This window comes from Kogia breviceps, chromosome X (assembly GCF_026419965.1).
Source record: "Kogia breviceps isolate mKogBre1 chromosome X, mKogBre1 haplotype 1, whole genome shotgun sequence".
Taxonomy (NCBI): Eukaryota; Metazoa; Chordata; class Mammalia; order Artiodactyla; family Physeteridae; genus Kogia; species Kogia breviceps.
Genome location: NC_081330.1, coordinates 4,911,083 through 4,930,415, shown reverse-complemented (window position 1 = coordinate 4,930,415; position 19,333 = coordinate 4,911,083). Strand labels below are relative to the sequence as shown.

At 42.2% G+C, this 19,333-nt stretch overlaps 1 protein-coding gene across 5 annotated transcripts in view; it reads left to right on the top strand.

Annotated features, from left to right (window-relative positions):
• AFF2 (ALF transcription elongation factor 2) overlaps positions 1–19,333 on the top strand; it is a 491,933-nt gene that overhangs the window by 348,762 nt on the left and 123,838 nt on the right. The window lies entirely within an intron of this gene.

The window sequence follows — 19,333 nt, the reverse complement described above, 5'->3', positions numbered from 1 at the left end:
TTGTTTCAACAGCTATAACATGGAGAAGCACTACTGCTCAGACTCTGTCATGAAATGCGCCGCCACCGGATGGGCTCCTGAATGGGCTTTGACATCCATCATTCGCCTTGTTCTTCGCCCATGTTAGCAGTGAGATGGCTTAAGCGCAGGCCCCAGGCTCACACAACTCGCTGCTGCAAGGCTCGGTTCCACTTCCTGACTCCTAGTGAAGGGCTCTTTTTGCTAGTATCTGCCATTACTTCCCACAAGTGGTGTGTCCATGTGGTTTGAATCAAAGGATCAACTCCCAACGCCGAGATGGGTGGACTGAAAGCCAGTCGCTATGCAGGCCACTCCTCTCCTGCTTAGGTTAGATGTCCCAGCATGCTTCCGGATGTCCACCGTGTTGAGAAGCGTGAGTCCATTCTCCTACCCACCTACCCACCCACAAGGGATCATTATTTGATTGAGTGATAGTTTGAGCATTTGCAGAAGAATTTGAGCAGTTAAACAAAATCAAATGTGTTTCACAATCTCACTGTCTTAGAGAATGGAATTTGGGGGTTAGGTCCACCCTTTATCTTCATGCTTTTGGTGGGGAGCTGTCTCTCTTATTCTGAGGTTGAAGAGGACCCGAAGCCAGTGACCTGTCTTGACCTTTACAACGGGATTAAAATTCCAGGTTGCTACTGTGGTAACCACACCTTGAAAATTAGACCCTGACAGTCACTGAGCAATTTAAAAGTTCACCGCTGCCATGAACTTTGAAGGAACGTTGCTTACAATTTCAGTGACAGCCTCTTGATTAAAATGATCTGCCTCTCTGTCTGCTAAAAAGAGTTTGTGTGTGTGTGTGTGTGTGTGTTTGGGGGGGCGGGGCTAAAAGATTATATCTCGATGGATTTTTTAAACATAAAAAAATGGTTGTGGTTTGAAGCAATGTGGTTTTCTGCCTGAAATTTAAATCAACTTCAGCTCAATTTATAGTATTCAGAGAGAGCTGTGATATTCAGGGTGGCAGGAAGCCAAGAGACACAGAAAAGATGTAAAGACACTCAGAGAAGATACTTCTGGGGGTCCTTCCCAGACAAACCTCAGTGACCCATGGTCCAAATGGCAGCCACTTTGAAACCACAGATTGCTGGGCCCAGGTTCTGCGCAGGAGGGAAACGCAGAGCAGGCGCGCGGGCAGTCACTGATTTGCCCAGTGGCATAAAGACCTGGAAGTCATATTCATGCTCCTAAAGCCAGGGCAATAGGAACCAAGCAATAGCGGGCATCTCACCTCTGAAAAAGATGAGGGATTGACGCATTTGAAATTCCAGGGGTTCTCCATCCTTCCTTCCTTTTGTACTTCTCTCTCAAGACTGTAGCAGTTCATGGTGAGTCTGGCTTTATAATTAGTTGTGAGCTATGCCTGTGGTTCCAGGATTTTTAAAAATTTGATTGGGCCTTTTTTTTTTTTTTTTTTGACATGCTGCAACAGGATTGGAATGTGTGTTTCTTAGGCAACACATTAAAAAATACCTCTGTAACTCTCTGAAAGGAGCAGTTTCACACCAGAAGTGATGATCTCACTCTGAGAAAGCCGGCAGACTCTTTCCCGTGCAACAGAGAGCAAATATTAAACCAGTTGGACAATATCAGGTAGTTAGGAGGGGGGGTGTGGAGCAACACGAACTCTCAGACTTCACAGAGGGGCAGCTCTGACTGAAGACCTGAGGGGAGGTTGCCTCTCATGTCGCTTCAGTCTGGTTTGGTCAGTCTTTGTGCCGAGGACACCGGGACAGTGATGACCAAATTGCTTGGAAAAGCCCAACAAATACCACCAGTCTTCCACTCCAGAGGGTTCTAGAACCTCAGGTAGCACCTTTGGCTCTACTGACATAATAGGTTCACAAGTCTGTGAGCTCCTTAGGGAGAAGTGTGGTATGGATTCGCCTGTGTTTCCTTAGCAACTAGTACAGGACCTGCTACACAGTAGATAACCAGAAATTGTTATCGAGTGAATGGTACATAGGAAAATAAGGATCCAGAAGGTGTCAGTTATTCTGAATTAATAATAATAACACTTTAACAAATGATTATTATTTTATTTATTTATTTTGGCTGCATTGGGTCTCCGTTGCTGTGCGCGGGCTTTTCTCTGGTTACGGCGAGCAGGGGCTACTCTTCGTTGTGCTGTGCAGGCTTCTCATTGCGGTGGCTTCTCTTCTTGCGGAACATGGGCTTCAGGAGTTGTGGCTCGCGGGCTCCAGAGCGCAGGCTCAGCAGCCGTGGCTCACGGGCCCAGCCGCTCAACGGCATGTGGGATCTTCCCGGACCGGGGTTCGAACCCGTGTCCCCCGCATTGGCAGGCGGACTCTCAACCACTGCGCCACCAGGGAAGCCCAATAATAACATTTTTGAGATCTTTTATTCTTAGATTCCTCAATCCATATTGAAAAGGTGGTATCATAAGAAGAAGTAAAATGCTTGAAGGTGTGCACGTGCATGTGTGAGTAGTGTAGTCATGGAAAGCCATGTAATGTAGAGATTGAAGTGGACAGGCTCCAGAGCCATGTTGCCTGGGTTCAGATTCCACCTTCTCAATCTTTTAGTCATGTGACCTTGGCCAAGTTACTTCCCCTCTGTCACTCAGTTTCCTCATCTGTAAAATGGGGATGGTAAGTAATAGCACCTGCATGGTGGGACTGAATGATTGAAGTGCCTCTCTCAGTGCTTGACATATAGGAAGCTCTCAATACACGTTAACTATCACTATTCATTATGCTTGTAGGGTTAGTACTGTCGTCATCACTCAGTGCTCTGAATCAGTGACATTTGCACTACATTCCAATCTTCAGTCACTTGGGGAACCTTTCCCTCCCTTCCCTCACTTGTCCCAGAGGCTCCCAGTTGGAGGAAGACGTCTCCAGAACGAGCAAACCTGGACTACCTTGAATCTTTCCTCTGTTGACCCAGCTACCCCAGGCCCCGAGGATAAAAATGAAGAATGGCAGATATGTCTTAAATGCATGCACTTTGGGTACTAGGCACTTTCTTCTTCTTGGGAGCTCATCACAGCATCTTATCACAGCCACACTTGTGCTTTTAATTCTGGGGTTATTTTTTAAAAATCAAAGCTAGAACTTATGAAGTCCAGGCACTCTGCTGAGTGTTTTATGTCCACTAGCTAATTGAATATTCACAACCCGATGAGATGTTGGCACCACTCTTACACATTTTACACAAAAGAAACTGAGGCTCATGAATGGACACTAAGTTCTTGCAGCCAGTAATGCTGGGCTCTGTGTCAGGCTGACTGGTAAGAGAGCCCTGAACTGCAGCCTTCCTGCCTACCCGTGAAATGGCCAATCCCGGAATCCACCCGGACTCCATTGTCTTGGGAAATGGCAATGCCTTCTCAGAGATAACAGAGGACCAGAACTTGACCAAAGGCGTTCTCTGCCCCTGATTCCCTGGATAGCCTCTCACCTTTGGTAAAATCCTCACTGGGGTAATTTCATAATTGTGGAGTCATAATTGTGGATTGCTTGGTTCACATCTGTATGAATAATGATTTCTGAAATATTATAACAAGCACATTGGCAGTTTTCTAATCAAGTAGCACAGAATCCTTTTCTAAATTCCCATTTTTTTGCATGCATAAGGGGATTTGTCTGAATAACAAAAAAAACGTGAATAAAATTTCATGGACTAGGCCCCGCCATTCTGTGAAACACACACTCTGTTCCCTTGCCTGGGCAAATCATTCCTGATGCTGCAAACCTGCTTCTGTTTCCTTGGTCTAAAAAGACATTTCAGACTCTGCCTTTAATTATGATCAGGTTTGACTCTGAATCCCTTGAGAAATAAGCTTGTTTTTGCTGGGAGGGATGGTAGAATAACATTTAAATAGGTTTTAAAAATAAGAATGAAATCTCAGAAGACACACTATTGTAGAACATACTGTATATCAAAATATATCAGCACGTAGTTGTAACAGTGACTTAGTAAACACATTGCTGACTGAACTATGAAAAATAATCCACAGAGGTGCTGTTTCCCTCACTCCTTAGCACTGGCTTAAGAAGGTATCACCGTAAAGTAGATATGCACTGTGTAAAAATATTTGTGTGTGTGTTTTAGATATCTTTCAGGCCCAACAGACTAATCTTTCTCCTTCCCTTGCTAGGAAAAGTATACTATAAGGGATTTAGTTAAGTGGTATATTAAGCGAAGGTCTAAAACAGTTTTAGAAGGTAACAACTCTGAGCAAAACACTGTCTTTAGCAAGTTGATTCTGAAAGTGACGTAAATTAAGTATAAAATACGGTCAAAGGAGGTTCAATGAAATCTTCCCAATCTGTCACCTAATTTAGAATCTGACACCACTTGTATTTTCTACTGGCTCCTCTATTATTATAAGAACGTGAAACTGTAAGTAAAATAAATATATCAGTACAAGGAAATGAATTTCCACGTTCTGGAAAGTGATCTTTTCTCTGGATAGCCTGAATTATCCTGGTTAAGAGACCACCTGTGTGGAAGAACAGGACTCCCGAAGACCATCCTTTTGCATAAAGTTCTATATTAAATTCCTAGAAGCCCTGTTCCAAAATTATAGAATATTAGGAGTTATTCCTAAGAATACATCCCTCTATTACTCTTGCTAACATTTTTAGATCTAAACTAAACTAACTTGACTTTTAAAGTCATGGTTCAGTTCAGATCTGTTGTCTTTAATTCCATGTAAGAAAACGTTTGATGAGCTATGATGAGACAGTTCGTTATGCACACCAGAGCGTGTCAAACCATGTCTAGTTTAAAGTCATCAGATAATTTCCCCCATTTGAACCTATGGTATAAAACTATTTTCTTCATTTAATTCCAATAATGTGAATGGTGCATGTGTACAAAGGTTTCAAAGCAGTGTTTCTCATAAATAGCATTTAAATAGCTCCTCCTTTGCAAAAGAAAGCACGGGACAAAGCACACGAATCATGATGGTCTCTCATAATAAAAAACCTGGGAAAATGCACATGCACGTGCCCACTCCTTCCCAGTGTAGTTTGGCCACATGATGGTTATCACTGAATGATTGGAACTCACAATTTTACCTGGGAGAGAAGAAGAAAAGCCATATAGAGATGTTTTCCCACTTGAAGCAAACCTGTCACAAGAATTCTCTCATATATTTCCAAACAGATAAAAAGGTAATTTTTCACCCTTAAAAAAGAATCCTTCACTTTGAAAATGACTCACCGCAGGTTTCCTCTAAATAGTAAGCTCACGCCATGCATTCACAATATGGTTTGATTTTCAAAACATCCATTTACATGCACTGTCCAGAAACAAATCTATTGTGCAAAGTGATGCTTACTTGTATAGCATAAAAAGGCAAAAGTCGGGCTTCCCTGGTGGCGCAGCGGTTGAGAATCCGCCTGCCGATGCAGGGGTCACGGGTTCGTGCCCTGGTCCGGGAAGATCCCACATGCCGTGGAGCAACTAAGCCCGTGAGCCATGGCCGCTGGGCCTGCGCGTCCGGAGCCTGTGCTCCACAACGGGAGAGGCCACAGCAGTGAGAGGCCCGCATACAGAAAAAAAAAAAAAAAAAAAAAAAAGGCAAAAGTATGTTTTAAAAATTGGGGTCCATGGTTTACAGAGTGTGTTCATCATTAATATTAATTAAGTATAGTCCAGCAGCTTTCACTAACACAAGCAGAGATGGAGATGCCACAGGCTGCCTCAGAGGTGGTTCCATAATGCTCATTCGTAATTAGCAAAATGCCATATTTCGGCAGCAGTCAATCAAACACGGCCTTGTTCTTGTTCTCATGGGAGCCTAATCCATCAGTCCCTTCTTCCCCCTTCAGTTTGCCTGATTCACAGACACATTCCATGAGCTGAAAATCTAACAATAAATTAGGGAAAAAATTAGAGCCGTTTTCACAGCTAACATTGGAAATGGAATGGAATCCTTGGAGTGCAGAATATTCACAGCCAAAGTGAAATGGACAGATCGGTAACTAGAGACGTGGTGTAGCGTCGCTCAAAACATGAATTCTCTAAAGAACCCTGGACCGAAGGGGAGAGGCAGCATGTCCAGAGGAGTGCCTCCAGAGTGTGTAGTCCTGGAGTTTGGAGCCATGTGGCTGCCAGGGTCTTGGTGCTCTGGACGGGTGTCAGGTCTGTGCCTCTGAGGTGGGAAAGCCGAGTTCAGGACATGGCCCACCAGAAACCTCCTGGCTCCAAGTAATATTAAACAGCAAAAGCTCTCCCAGAGATCTCCATCTCAACGCTAAGACCCAGCTCCACTCATGACCAGCAAGCTACAGTGCTGGACACCCTATGCCAAACAACTAGCAAGACAGGAACACAACCCCACCCATTAGCAGAGAGGCTGCCTAAAATAATAAAGAGGCCACAGGTGCCCCAAAACACATACCAGATGTGGTCCTGCCCATCAGAAAGACAAGATCCAGCCTCATCCACCAGAACACAGGCACCAGTCCCCTCCACCTGAAAGCCTCCACAACCCACTGAACCAACCTCACCCACGGGGGGCAGACACCTAAAACAACGGGAACTACGCACCTGCAGCCTGCAAAAAGGAGACCCCAAACACAATGAGTTAAGCAAAATGGGAAGACAGAGAAACACACAGCAGATGAAGGAGCAAGGTAAAAACACACCAGACCAAATAAATGAGGAAATAGGTAGGCTGCCTGAAAAAGAATTCAGAGTAATGATAGTAAAGATGATCCAAAATCTTGGAAATAGAATGCAGAATATACAAGAAACGTTTAACAAGGACCTAGAAGAACTAAAGAGCAAACAAAACAATGATGAAAAACACAATAAACGAAAGTAAAAATTCTCTAAGAAGGAATCAATAGCAGAATAACTGAGGCAGAAGGACGGATAAGTGATCTGGAAATAAAATAGTGGAAATAACTACCACAGAGCAGAATAAAGAAAAAAGAATGAAAAGAATTGAGGACAGTCTCAGAGACCTCTGGGACAACATTAAACGCAACAGCATTCGAATTCTAGGGGTCCTAGAAGAAGAAGAGAAGAAGAAAGGGACTGAGAAAATATTTGAAGAGATTATAGTTGAACACTTCCCTAACATTGGAAAGGAAATAGTCAATCAAGTCCAGGAAGCGCAGAGAGTCCCATACAGGATAAATCCAAGGAGAAACTCACCAAGACACATATTAATCAAACTATCTAAAATTAAATACAAAGAAAACATATTAAAAGCAGCAAGAGAAAAACAACAAGTAACACACAAGGGAATCCCCATAATGTTAACAGCTGATCTTTCAGCAGAAACTCTGCAAGTCAGAAGGGAGTGGCAGGACATATTGAAAGTGATGAAAGGGAAAAACCTACAACCAAGATGACTGACTCTACCCAGCAAGGATCTCATTCAGACTCGATTGAGAAATTAAAACCTTTACAGGCAAGCAAAAGCTAAGAGAATTCAACACCACCAAACCAGCTTTACAAAGAATGCTAAAGGAACTTCTCTAGGCAGGAAACACAAGACAAGGAAAAGACCTACAATAACAAACCCAAAACAGTTAAGAAAATGGTAATAGGAACATAAATATTGATAATTATCTTAAATGAAAATGGATTAAATGATCCCACCAAAAGACACAGACTGGCTGAAAGGATACAAAAACAAGACCCATATATATGCTGTCTACAAGAGACCCACTTCAGACCTAGGGACACATACAGACTGAAAGTGAGGGGATGGAAAAAGATATTCCATGCAAGTGGAAACCAGAAGAAAGCAGGAGTAGCAATTCTCATATCAGACAAAATAGACTTTAAAATAAAAACCATTACAAGAGACCAAGAAGGACACTACATAATGATCAAGGGATCAATCCAAGACAAAGATATTACAATTGTAAATATATATGCACCCAGCATAGGAGCACCTCAATACATGAAGCAAATACTAACAGCCATAAAAGGGGAAATCGACAGTAACACAATCGTAGTAGGGGACTTTAACACCCCACTTTCACCAATGGACAGATCATCCAAGATGAAAATAAATAAGGAAACACAAACTTTAAATGATACATTAAACAAGATGGACTTAATTGATATTTATAGGACATTCCATCCAAAAACAGCAGAAGACACTTTCTTCTCAAGTGCTCATGGAACATTCTCCAGGATAGATCATATCTTGGGTCACAAATCAAGCCTGGTAAATTTAAGAAAATTGAAATCATATCAAGTATCTTTTCCAACCACAATACTAGAGGCTAGATATAAATTACAGGAAAAAAGACTGTAAAAAATATGAACACATGGAGGCTAAACAGTACACTACTGAATAACCAAGTGATCACTGAAGAAATCAAAGAGGAAATCAAAAAGTACCTAGAAACAAATGACAATGAAAACACAGTGACCCAAAACCTAGGGATGCAGCAAAATCAGTTCAAAGAGGGAAGTTTATAGCAATACAATCCTACCTCAAGAAACAAGAGACATCTCAAATAAACAACCTAACCTTACACCTAAAGCAATTAAAGAAGAACAACAAAACCCCCAAAGTTAGCAGAAGGAAAGAAATCATAAAGATCAGATCAGAAATAAATGAAAAAGAAATGAAGGAAACAATAGCAAAGATCAATAAAACTAAAAGCTGGTTCTTTGAGAAGATAAACAAAATTGATAAACCATTAGCCAGACTCATCAAGGAAAAAAGGGAGAAGACTCAAATCAGTAGAATTAGAAATGAAAAAAGGAGAAGTAAAAACTGACACTGCAGAAATACAAAGCATCATGAAAGATTACCACAAGCAACTATATGCCACTAAAGTGGACAACCTGGGAGAAATGGACAAATTCTTAGAAAAGAATGACCTTTTGAGACTGAACCAGGAAGAAATAGAAACTATAAACAGACCAATCACAAGCACTAAAATTGAGACTGTGATTAAAAATCTTCCAACAAACAAAAGCCCAGGACCAAATGGCTTCACAGGAGAATTCTATCAAACATTTAGAGAAAAGCTAACACCTATCCTTCTCAAACTCTTCCAAAACATAGCAGGGGGAGGAACACTCCCAAACTCATTCTATGAGGCCACCATCACCCTGATACCAAAACCAGACAAAGATGTCACAAAGAAAGAAAACTACAGGCCAATATCACTGATGAACATAGATGCAAAAATCCTCAACAGAACACTAGCAAACAGAATCCAGCAGCACATTAAAAGGATCGTGCACCATGATCAAGTGGGGTTTATCCCAGGAATGCAAGGATTCTTCAACATACGCAAATCAAACAATGTGATACACCATATCAACAAACTGAAGGAGGAAAACCATATGATCATCTCAACGGATGCAGAGAAAGCTTTCGACAAAATTCAACACCCATTTATGATAAGAACCCTCCAGAAAGTAGGCATAGAGGGATCTTACCTCAGCATAATAAAGGCCATATATGACAAACCCACAGCCAACATCATTCTCAGTGGTGAAAAACTGAAAGCATTTCCTTTAAGATCAGGAACAAGACGAGGTTGTCCACTCTCACCACTATTATTCAACATAGTTTTGGAAGTTTTAGCCACAGCAATCAGAGAAGAAAAGAAATGAAAGGACTCCAAATTGGAACAGAAGAAGTAAAACTGTCACTGTTTGCAGATGACATGATACTATACATAGAGAATCCTAAGGATGCTACCAGAAAACTACTAGAGCTAATCAATGAATTTGGTAAAGTAGCAGGATACAAAATCAATGCACAGAAATCTCTTGCATTCCTATACACTGATGATGAAAAATCTGAAAGAGAAATTAAAGACACACTCCCATTTACCATTGCAACAAAAAGAATAAAATACCTAGGAATAAACCTACCTAGTGAGACAAAAGACCTGTATGCAGAAAACTATAAGACACTGATGAAAGAAATTAAAGATGATACAAACAGATGGAGAGATAGACCATGTTGTTGAATTGAAAGAATCAACATTGTGAAAATGACTATACTACCCAAAACAACGTACAGATTCAATGTAATCCCTATCAAACTACCAATGGCATTTTTCACAGAACTAGAACAAAAAATTTCACAATTTGTATGGAAATACAAAAGACCCCAAATAGGCAAAGCAATCTTGAGAAAGAGAAAATGGAGCTTGAGGAATCAGGCTCCCGGACTTCAGACAATACTACAAAGCTACAGTTGTCAAGACAGTATGGTACTGGCACAAAAACAGAAATATAGATCAATGGAACAGGATAGAAAGCCCAGAGATAAACCCACGCACCTATGGTCACCTTATCTTTGATAAAGGAGGCAAGAATATACAATGGAGAAAAGACAGCCTCTTCAATAAGTGGTGCTGGGAACAGTGGACATCTACATGTAAAAGAATGAAATTAGAACCCTCTGTAACACCGTACACAAAAATAAACTCAAAATGGATTAAAGACCTAAATGTAAGGCCAGACACTATAAAACTCTTAGAGGAAAACATGGGCAGAACACTCTATAACATAAATCAGAGCATGATCCTTTTTGACCCACCCCCTAGAAAAATGGAACTAAAAACAAAAATAAACAAATGGAACCTAATGAAACTTAAAAGCTTTTGCACAGCAAAGGAAACCATAAACAAGATGAAAAGACAACCCTCAGGATGGGAGAAAATATTTGCAAATGAAGCAACTGACAAAGGATTAGTCTCCACAATTTAGAAGCAGCTCATGCAGCTCAGTATCAAAAAAACAAACAACCCAGTCCAAAAATGGGCAGAAGACCTAAATAGACATTTCTCCAAAGGAGATATACAGATTGCCAACAAACACATGAAAGGATGCTCAACAACACTAATCATTAGAGAAATGCAGATCAAAACTACAGTGAGGTATCACCTGACACCAGTCAGAATGGCCATCATCAAAATATCTACAAACAATAAATGCTGGAGAGGGTGTGGAGAAAAGGGAACCCTCTTGCACTGTTGGTGGGAATGTAAATTGATACAGCCACCATGGAGAGCAGTATGGAGGTTCCTTAAAAAACTAAAAATAGAGCTACCATACGACCCAGCAATCCCACTACTGAGCATGTACCCTGAGAAAACCATAATTCAAGAAGAGTCATGCACCCCAATGTTCACTACAGCACTATTTACAAGAGCCAGGACATGGAAGCAACCTAAGTGTCCATCGACAGATGAATGGATAAAGATGTGGCACATATATACAATGGAATATTACTCAGCCATAAAATGAAACGAAATTGAGTTATTTGTAGTGAGGTGGATGGACCTAGAGTCTGTCATACAGAGTGAAGTAACTCAGAAAGCAAAATATAAAGACCGTATGCTAACACATATATATGGAATGAAAAAAACAATGGTTCTGAAGAACCTAGGGGCAGGACAGGAATAAAGACGCAGACGTAGAGAATGGATTTGAGGACATCGGGAGTGGGAAGGGTAAGCTGGGACGAAGTGAGAGAGTGGCATGGACATATATATATTACCAAATGTAAAACTGGTAGCTAGTGGGAAGCGGCCGCATAGCACAGGGAGATCAGCTCGGTGCTTTGTGACCACCGAGAGGGGTGGGATAGGGAGGGTGGGAGGGAGATGCAAGAGGGAGCGGATATGGAGATATATGTATATGTATAGCTGATTCACTTTCTTGTGAAGCAGAACCTAACACACCATTGTAAAGCAATTATACTACAGTAAAGATGTTAAAAATACATAAAGAAATAAAGATCCCTGGCAGCCAATGTGGAAATGTTACCTGGGATCATCATTTCGAACAGAGCGAAATGCCCCGAAAAGAGAGCCGGCTGGGGCTGAGCTGTGCAGCAGGGTTTGAGATCTGTGCACCGGGGAAACTCTAAGTGCATCTCAGATGAAGGCAGAGCTCACTGCTTTCACTGGGGCGCTTTCAATAAGGTGCTGACAGCTTGGCTTTTTAAAACAAAGGTGTTTAGTCTCTGTTGGAGAGAGGGTCAAACCATGCAGGAACATTTACAGCAATACAGAGATTGATGTACTGTGGATTCGCTAGCCCTCTGAGGTGATTTCTCTGGGGGACTCATCTCCCTCTGCATGAAACTAAGCAGCCTCTGAAACAAATGCAAGCCTTTGAAGCCGTCACCCAATCACTTGACCAAACACAGGTTTGAACTTCCGTATGGAATTCAGCTTGAACAGTTTTACCAAAGGTTTTCTGAGCTGATTATACAGGATTAATCCTGGGTCTTTGATTCGTAGAGCACTAATTTCATACTTATTTTCAGATGCAGTTGTCTCAGATAATTTCGAAGAACACATTGAACTTCTCCACTTTTAAAAGCAAGATCCATTTCTGCGTTCAATTGTGACCGCCAGGCAGGTCCGCGGGAGAGTCGCGAATGTAAGCCTGGGTGATTATTTTGAGAATTTTAGTATATTGACTCTCATCTCCTAATTGAAAATCGGGATTATTACTGTGGCCTAAAAAAAATCTTATTAGTGTCAGACAACTTCCCTCGGAAGCCTTGGCTGTATGGTCTTATTTATGCCATGCAAATGACGTGAATATTTGAGGCAAATCAATTCAGAGGGAAAGAAAATAACCTCACTTTTCTGTCAATTATGTGGATGAGTAAGGCAAAATTATTTTAGATATGAAATGTCTAGACTTCACCTTTCCTAAGTGCTTTAGCGTAAAATATTAGTATGAAAGGGTTACCATGGAATATTAGTTGTTATTCAGAAAAAAAGGGACTTTTATGATCTGATATATTTGGGAAACAGTGGGTTAAAAAAAGCCTAACAAGTCTTTTCATTGTAGGAATTCTTTGAGCTTTTAATATGCTAATGTTCACTGAGTTTCTCCTGGAGGGGTGCAGAATAGGAAGTGTTTCCCAAACTGACTTGGCCACAGAATATTTTTCCCAGAATAATTTGGGCTTGTGCCCATCTAGATAACGACATCATTACCGAGTTCTCTCTGTGTGTGTGTGTGTGTGTGTGTGTGTGTGTGTATAGACACAGCTTCGGTATCTACCTGGAGTGGAGATCCTCATTCTTTTTTATCTTACCACCCTCACACCCCTTTTCCTCTAGTTGCCCCGCCCAGATCAGAGAGTATGTTTGAAATCAAATGTCCCTTTTAGGCAGCTTAGTGAAATTACAATTTATATTCAGAAATCACGGAGCCTTTATTTTTGAATTCATGATATGGAGGGTGTTCTGAAATCTCACCAACTTGCTTCTGGAAGATTTCTTTTGTGAGAGCCTTTGGTCAGGTTTCTTTTCTTTCTCTCCAGACCACCTGCAGCTAGAAGTTGTCTCCTGGGTGGTTGACTCCAGTGTTCTCAGTCGTCTTCCCTCACTGTGGGGAGAAAGGCTGTCTGAATAGAGAAAGAAACGCTGCAGACTCACTGAGCATTCTTAGGAGATAATTTACTGCCATGTTTTCTAAAACCAGGGACTGGGGTGTGCTTAAGAGCTTTTTATTAGATGTTGCCGAGAGAGAGAATAGTCCTATTATCCTGGTGACTTTTGAGACCATCCTGAATGCTGATGTTTTCAATATGAAAATGCAGTAATGAAGTCACCTCTCAAATCTAGGCGTGTGGATTGCCCATTTCAAACTGTGTCTTCCCCAGCTGGCTGTCTTCTCTGGGCCGTCTTCCCTCCACCCTCTGTGGGAATGCGTTTTGGGAATGCAAACTTGCATAACCTTAGGTTGAGAAAAAACACAAAAGATAATTTATTTTTCAATTTGGGGAGGGAGGTTGCATCACACCAAGCCAGAGTCTAAAGGAAAGAATTTCCCATTTTGCCCTGGTTTTCCGTGTGCCACTTGGCTCTAAAAGCACGAGTAATCTAGAGCTGATGGATTCCCTCCCAAACGGTCAAATCATATTTTCAGTGAGGCCAAGAATGTGTCCTTAAGTACTTCCTTGATAACAGATCTCTTATTATGAGGAACATCTACCACGTAGTTAAACTGGGATTATAACCCCCTACACTGGTATTTCTGGTCTTCTGAGCTACACACTTAAAACAAGATGTTTCTGTGTACACAGTACTCCATTTAATTATCATTTTTAATGACTTTATTGACATCAACATTAGTTTTGAACACATTTAACAATAATGAATATAACATACAAGCAATTTATAATTTTCATTATGTCATCTCATTCACATTGTGTGAGGCTTGATGGTAGATAATTAGTTGATTGGATATGAAAGCACCCAAAATACTGATGGGTAGCAGAGATGAGCTCTGATTAGTTGGCTCTTTCTGCCTTCACCAATTATATATTGTTCTTTGTATTTATTCCTGATGGATGCTCAATATTAGTAATATGCCGCTTGTAAAATTTGTAGAGAGAGATGGATCAGCGATAGTATTTTGGCATATATTATAACACCTACTTTATAATATGGAGGAACTCAAATATTGACATTTTTATTTCTGGGATTAACTCTGCCTTTAGATTTTCTCATGCGTCCTTATCACTACTGATTTTATGCACGTGTGTCAGATGCATTTTTGTAAATATCATGTTTCTCGGCAAACGAGTAGGGTTAAATTAAGAAATTCAGCAATGGAAGAATGACACACACCCACACACACTCAAAATAACAAGGATGAAAATATAAAATGCTGCCAGACGATGGTGCAGTATTACTGTTTGTAAGACTCTGCCCTCCTTGAGGTCACACACCTAATCTCGTTAAACTCACGGTCCAAACACCAGAGCTCTTCTTTGTATTATCTTGGTTACTGGACTAGGAAGTGACCATCTAACTGCCTTTAGCGTTTACAAAATCTGTGGATTGATTGCTTATCCACTGAGGTCGTGATCTCAGATTGAAACATCACCTGAGTAACACGTTACTTTTTCAAGGGCATTCAAAGGCACACCAGTAAACTTCCAATCTAGACTCACGGTTATTCTTTGAGGAAATACCAAGCGTCGATGCAGATGCCCAGCTTATCTCGTCAAGTCGTAAAGTTATCATTTTGTAGGGATGCTTCTTACTGCGAGTTGAGCCTTCTCATGCTGTCCTCGTATTTGCTTTGTCTACGGGGAGAAAGGGGATAGGGTGGGAATGATGCTGGAGATCCAGGTGGCCATGTGAGAAGGAATGCATATTTTCAATTACAAAGAGCAGCAGAAATTCAGTTGTTCGGAGTCAGACGATTCTTATGTTTGCCATAAGATAAAATACTGCCAACAAATCAGGCCCAGGGTGGATCTGGCCTTGGGGTAGAAGATCCTTATCTTGCTTTTCTTTCACTGAAACTGAGTTCCCACGAAAGCCAAGGCAGAAGCAAATTGCAAAGTATCAGACCAGGGCTCAGAAGTTCGCTGCTGCTGCACTGTGTGTCCTTCGTTGAGGTCCAGTGCCCTCCGACCACGTCTTCATCATTCGGTGCATGGCGATGAGGGATGTTTAACTCAGAGAGGAGCAGGCAGGATACTGATCGAATGTCACCCTGCCGGTTGGCCTACCTTGAAAGGCCTGAGTGGATTGGCTTCCGATGGGTAACCGATATGGTTTTTCAAAAGGATGTCCAACTCCAACTGGTTGGGGATCCGGCTCAGCGACGTGAGTCTGTAACTTCTGATTTAGCAATGGAGAACTGGGCATCTCATTGATGGGGTGGAGAGACGACGGGTGTTGCCTCTGGGGGAGGTAAGCATTGCTATCTGAGGTGAAGCCCAGTGGGTTGACCTTCCCCTAAATTCCACCAATACAGCAGGCCGAATGTATTTCTTTTTCACGAACGTGCATTCCAGTGTCCTAGAAACAGGTATAGATTGATGCAGATTAATTTGGAATAGTGCAGCAAATTGCTGCTGGGAGATATATTTCAGAATTACTTCCTAGCTCAGGCTAATGGCGAGAATCAAATAAGACATAAAAATAGGTTTACATAGATTGTTTTATGAATCAGATAAAGCTTTATGTCACCTACCGTTGGAACCGGACACGTTTTGCAAGCAACATAAGGGGTTGCTCATGTAATACTTTCATGATTTCCAGCAAGAGTAAAACAAAACAGAAACAAGTCCATTGCATTTCGCCACCATTAACTACCATTAACTGTAATTTTTCCTGACAAGCTCTCTCATCTGGTGGTGAGTGTTACGTTGGGAAGAGTCGCCTGAAAAATTGCATAAACGCTAATGAAATATGCCCTTGTATTTTAAGTGTGCCCAGTTCAGACATTTAAAATAGAGCAATTTATAATGTGTTAGCAGCCAGAACTCCATCTTGTTTTAAATAAATTTATTTTTCTACTTCTTGTGAGACTCTCACTCACTCTGAGAAGACTCATGACATTTCACTGCACGAGGCGGGTCACAAATTGAATAATGTGAAATAACATTATTAGAGAACTGAAGAAAATGATATGGCAATAATGCGTTTTACAGTAAAATTTGATAGTCCTCTAAAGATCAATGAGTGTGTTTGTTTACTTGGAAGTGAAAGGACAAAGGCTTCATAATAGAATCCAGAAAAACACCAGAATTGAAGGAATCTTTGCCAGACGAAATGAACAGCTTTCCTAGTCTGCGGTGAATTCAGAAAATATACCATGTTCTTTGCAGTAGGAAGAAGTGGCCTAGGTACTATCCGTGATAACGTGTCATTATAAAGCTACCCTGCAATGAATGAAAGTCCTCTCGTGGCCACACAGAATAAAACAAGCTGCAAGTCACAAGGGTCCTGTCCTGTCCCAAACATTGATTGAAAGGGCACTTTATAAAGGGAGAAAGAAACAGCGGGGCACCTTCATTTGCATGACCAAACGCTAATGATGGAGGCGCCTTTATGGACACACTGTGTACACAGAATAGGTTCAATTAAAAAGAAGCTATTTTACACTGGCCTTTACCCCACCGGGATTTAAAAAAAAAAAAAAAAAAAGACAAAACAAAGACCATTTATCTAGGTAACAATACATTGCTTTTAAAAAAATGAGGCAAAAAAAGGAAAAAAAAAAAAATGAGGCAGACTATAGGGTAGGCCAGAAACGTGGGTCTCCCGTGGTTTTATCTTCGCCACTTCTCTCCTTGACCAGGGCATCTCACACCTCACGAAGACTCATCTTCGTCAAAGTAAGGTAAATATGAATGACAGTGAGAGTGTACAGGAATATAGTAGCTGACCCTGACTAAGAAGAACAGGATTCGCAACTTCTTATGAGTTTAAAATCAAGCTGCGTTAGCAGGGACCAAAATGAATTGCTGTCTGATATTTTGGGGCTTGATAAAATGAGTTGGGGGTTTGAGTTCAATGCCTATGGACAGATGTTCCACAGACCAAAAAAATGAGGCTCTTAATTGGCACTAATTAGCACCCTTGTCGTCAGGGAAGGATTGACAAGGTTATTTCTGTGGCATCCCCTGCTGACTCCCAGAGCTGTTCTTTGCAGGACAAGGGGAGGGCAATGTAGGTAAACTTATGTTCTTAGCCATCAAGGAGTATTTGTGCCCCTAAACAAAGAGAGGCTTCACATTTCTAAGCTGTCAACTTAGTAAGATTCTTTGCCCAGGATATACATTAGCTTTTATTTTTAATTAAATAAAGTGTAATTAGTAGAAAAACAATACGATAGAGTGACAGGCGCTTTTTTGTTGGTTTGTTTGTCTCTGCTTAAAGAAGCAGAAGCAAAAAGAAAAAAAAAGAAAAAGAGGCTGTATTAAGGATGAGAAGAAAAAAAATCTGAGCACATTCTAGATGTTCACACTAGTATAGAACACAGAAGATGTTTTGTACTGGCACAGACCTCTGTGATGTGCTGTGTGAGACATCTTTTCAATGCTCTGTTTGTTTCTAATCACTTGCATCTGTAAAATGGGAAGTACCACCAGCCTTGTAGGAGGGCTGAAGCGTCGCGAGATCGAGTGATGGCGGAGAGTCAGTGTGGAATGAAGGAGCCTCTGACTGTGTTCTAATAAATATTAAGCGAAGCTCTGTGGAAAGATGCTGTACGTTTCTGCAAACGCTCCTCGCTGTATAACTGCAAGCTTGGAGATTATGCAAAAGTAGGTAGTTTTGCATGTATTCAATTTAGTGCTAATAAGGAACTCAAAGAATGGATTAAAGCCGTTTTTAGTAACGTGGCAGATTTTCCGTATGCTTGTAGCAGCATGGCCTTTCCTGAGAACGTGTGGTAAGGGAGGAACCTTGAAGCAAGTAAAGATGAGCCGGCGAAGACAGCCTAGCAAGGAGCCTGGCTTCAGCCCGAACTCACGGGGCAGTAACTTGGCCAAGGGCAGTTCTCCGGGGAAGAGCCCATCTGGGGAAGAGCCACAGCGGCTAGAGGCACCAGCCTGGTGACAGGAATGTCAGGTAGCTGTCTCCCCAAGCGGGGCCTTTTGCTTACCGAGCAACTTTCAGAAGAGCCAGATCGTCTTCAGCAGAGCGAAGTCCATCCGCGACGAACACAATTGAAATAGCCTTTCGTGATCAGCCAAGTCTGCACGTAGATGAGCCCCACAGTATTTTCTTTCAGGTGAACAGTCCTGCTTTACGTACCAGATGGCGACCCGGAGGTTATGGGGGGTTCCGATGCGTTCACATGCTATAGAAACGGAGGAACTGGGAGCCCTGCGGACGAACTCTGCTCTTTCCTCCCGGCCTGTGCCTCGTGTGGCCCAGCTTGTCTCCGCGACGCCTTGTCTGGTAGCCATCCCTCAGGGTGGCACACGGACACCTGACCATCCCAGCCGGAAGGCACTCCGGATGCTGTATAAGTACCCCTTGTTCCCAAGGCAAAGCCCTAGAGCCAAGGGCCTCGACTCCCCCCAGAGCCCTCACACACCCTGTGCCCCTCAAGGCGTCTCCTTTCTCACCAAACACCTAACCTCAGTGGAGAAGTAGGTGCCATCAGGCCCAAGCGATGCTCCCAGGTCCCTCTCACTTTCTCACGAGGAACACCAGGCAGCCCTTCCTAGTCAGCAAGCACGCTGTGATGCTGACCCCAGACCTCGTTCGACGTGTCCCGGTGCCACCAACCCCGACGGCCAGCCCCTGCCAGCCCCTTTAAGACAACCTCCTCCAGAGGCCCCAGGCCCCACTTCCCTCAAGGCCGCAGCACCCGACAGATTCCAGACACCCCAGCACTGACTTCCCGAGACTGCGGCCTCCGTGGCCCGCCAAGGATCTTAATCAGGAGAGTGACACGGCCACAGTCACGCTGTAGAAAGCTCGCTGTGGCCCAGACGAGAGATGCTGACGGGCTTGCAACAAGGTAGCGATGGAGAAGAGTAGACACACCGGGAAAGGGTGGTCTGCGGTCCCATCAGGAGGAGGGAGTGATTGATGAGACATGT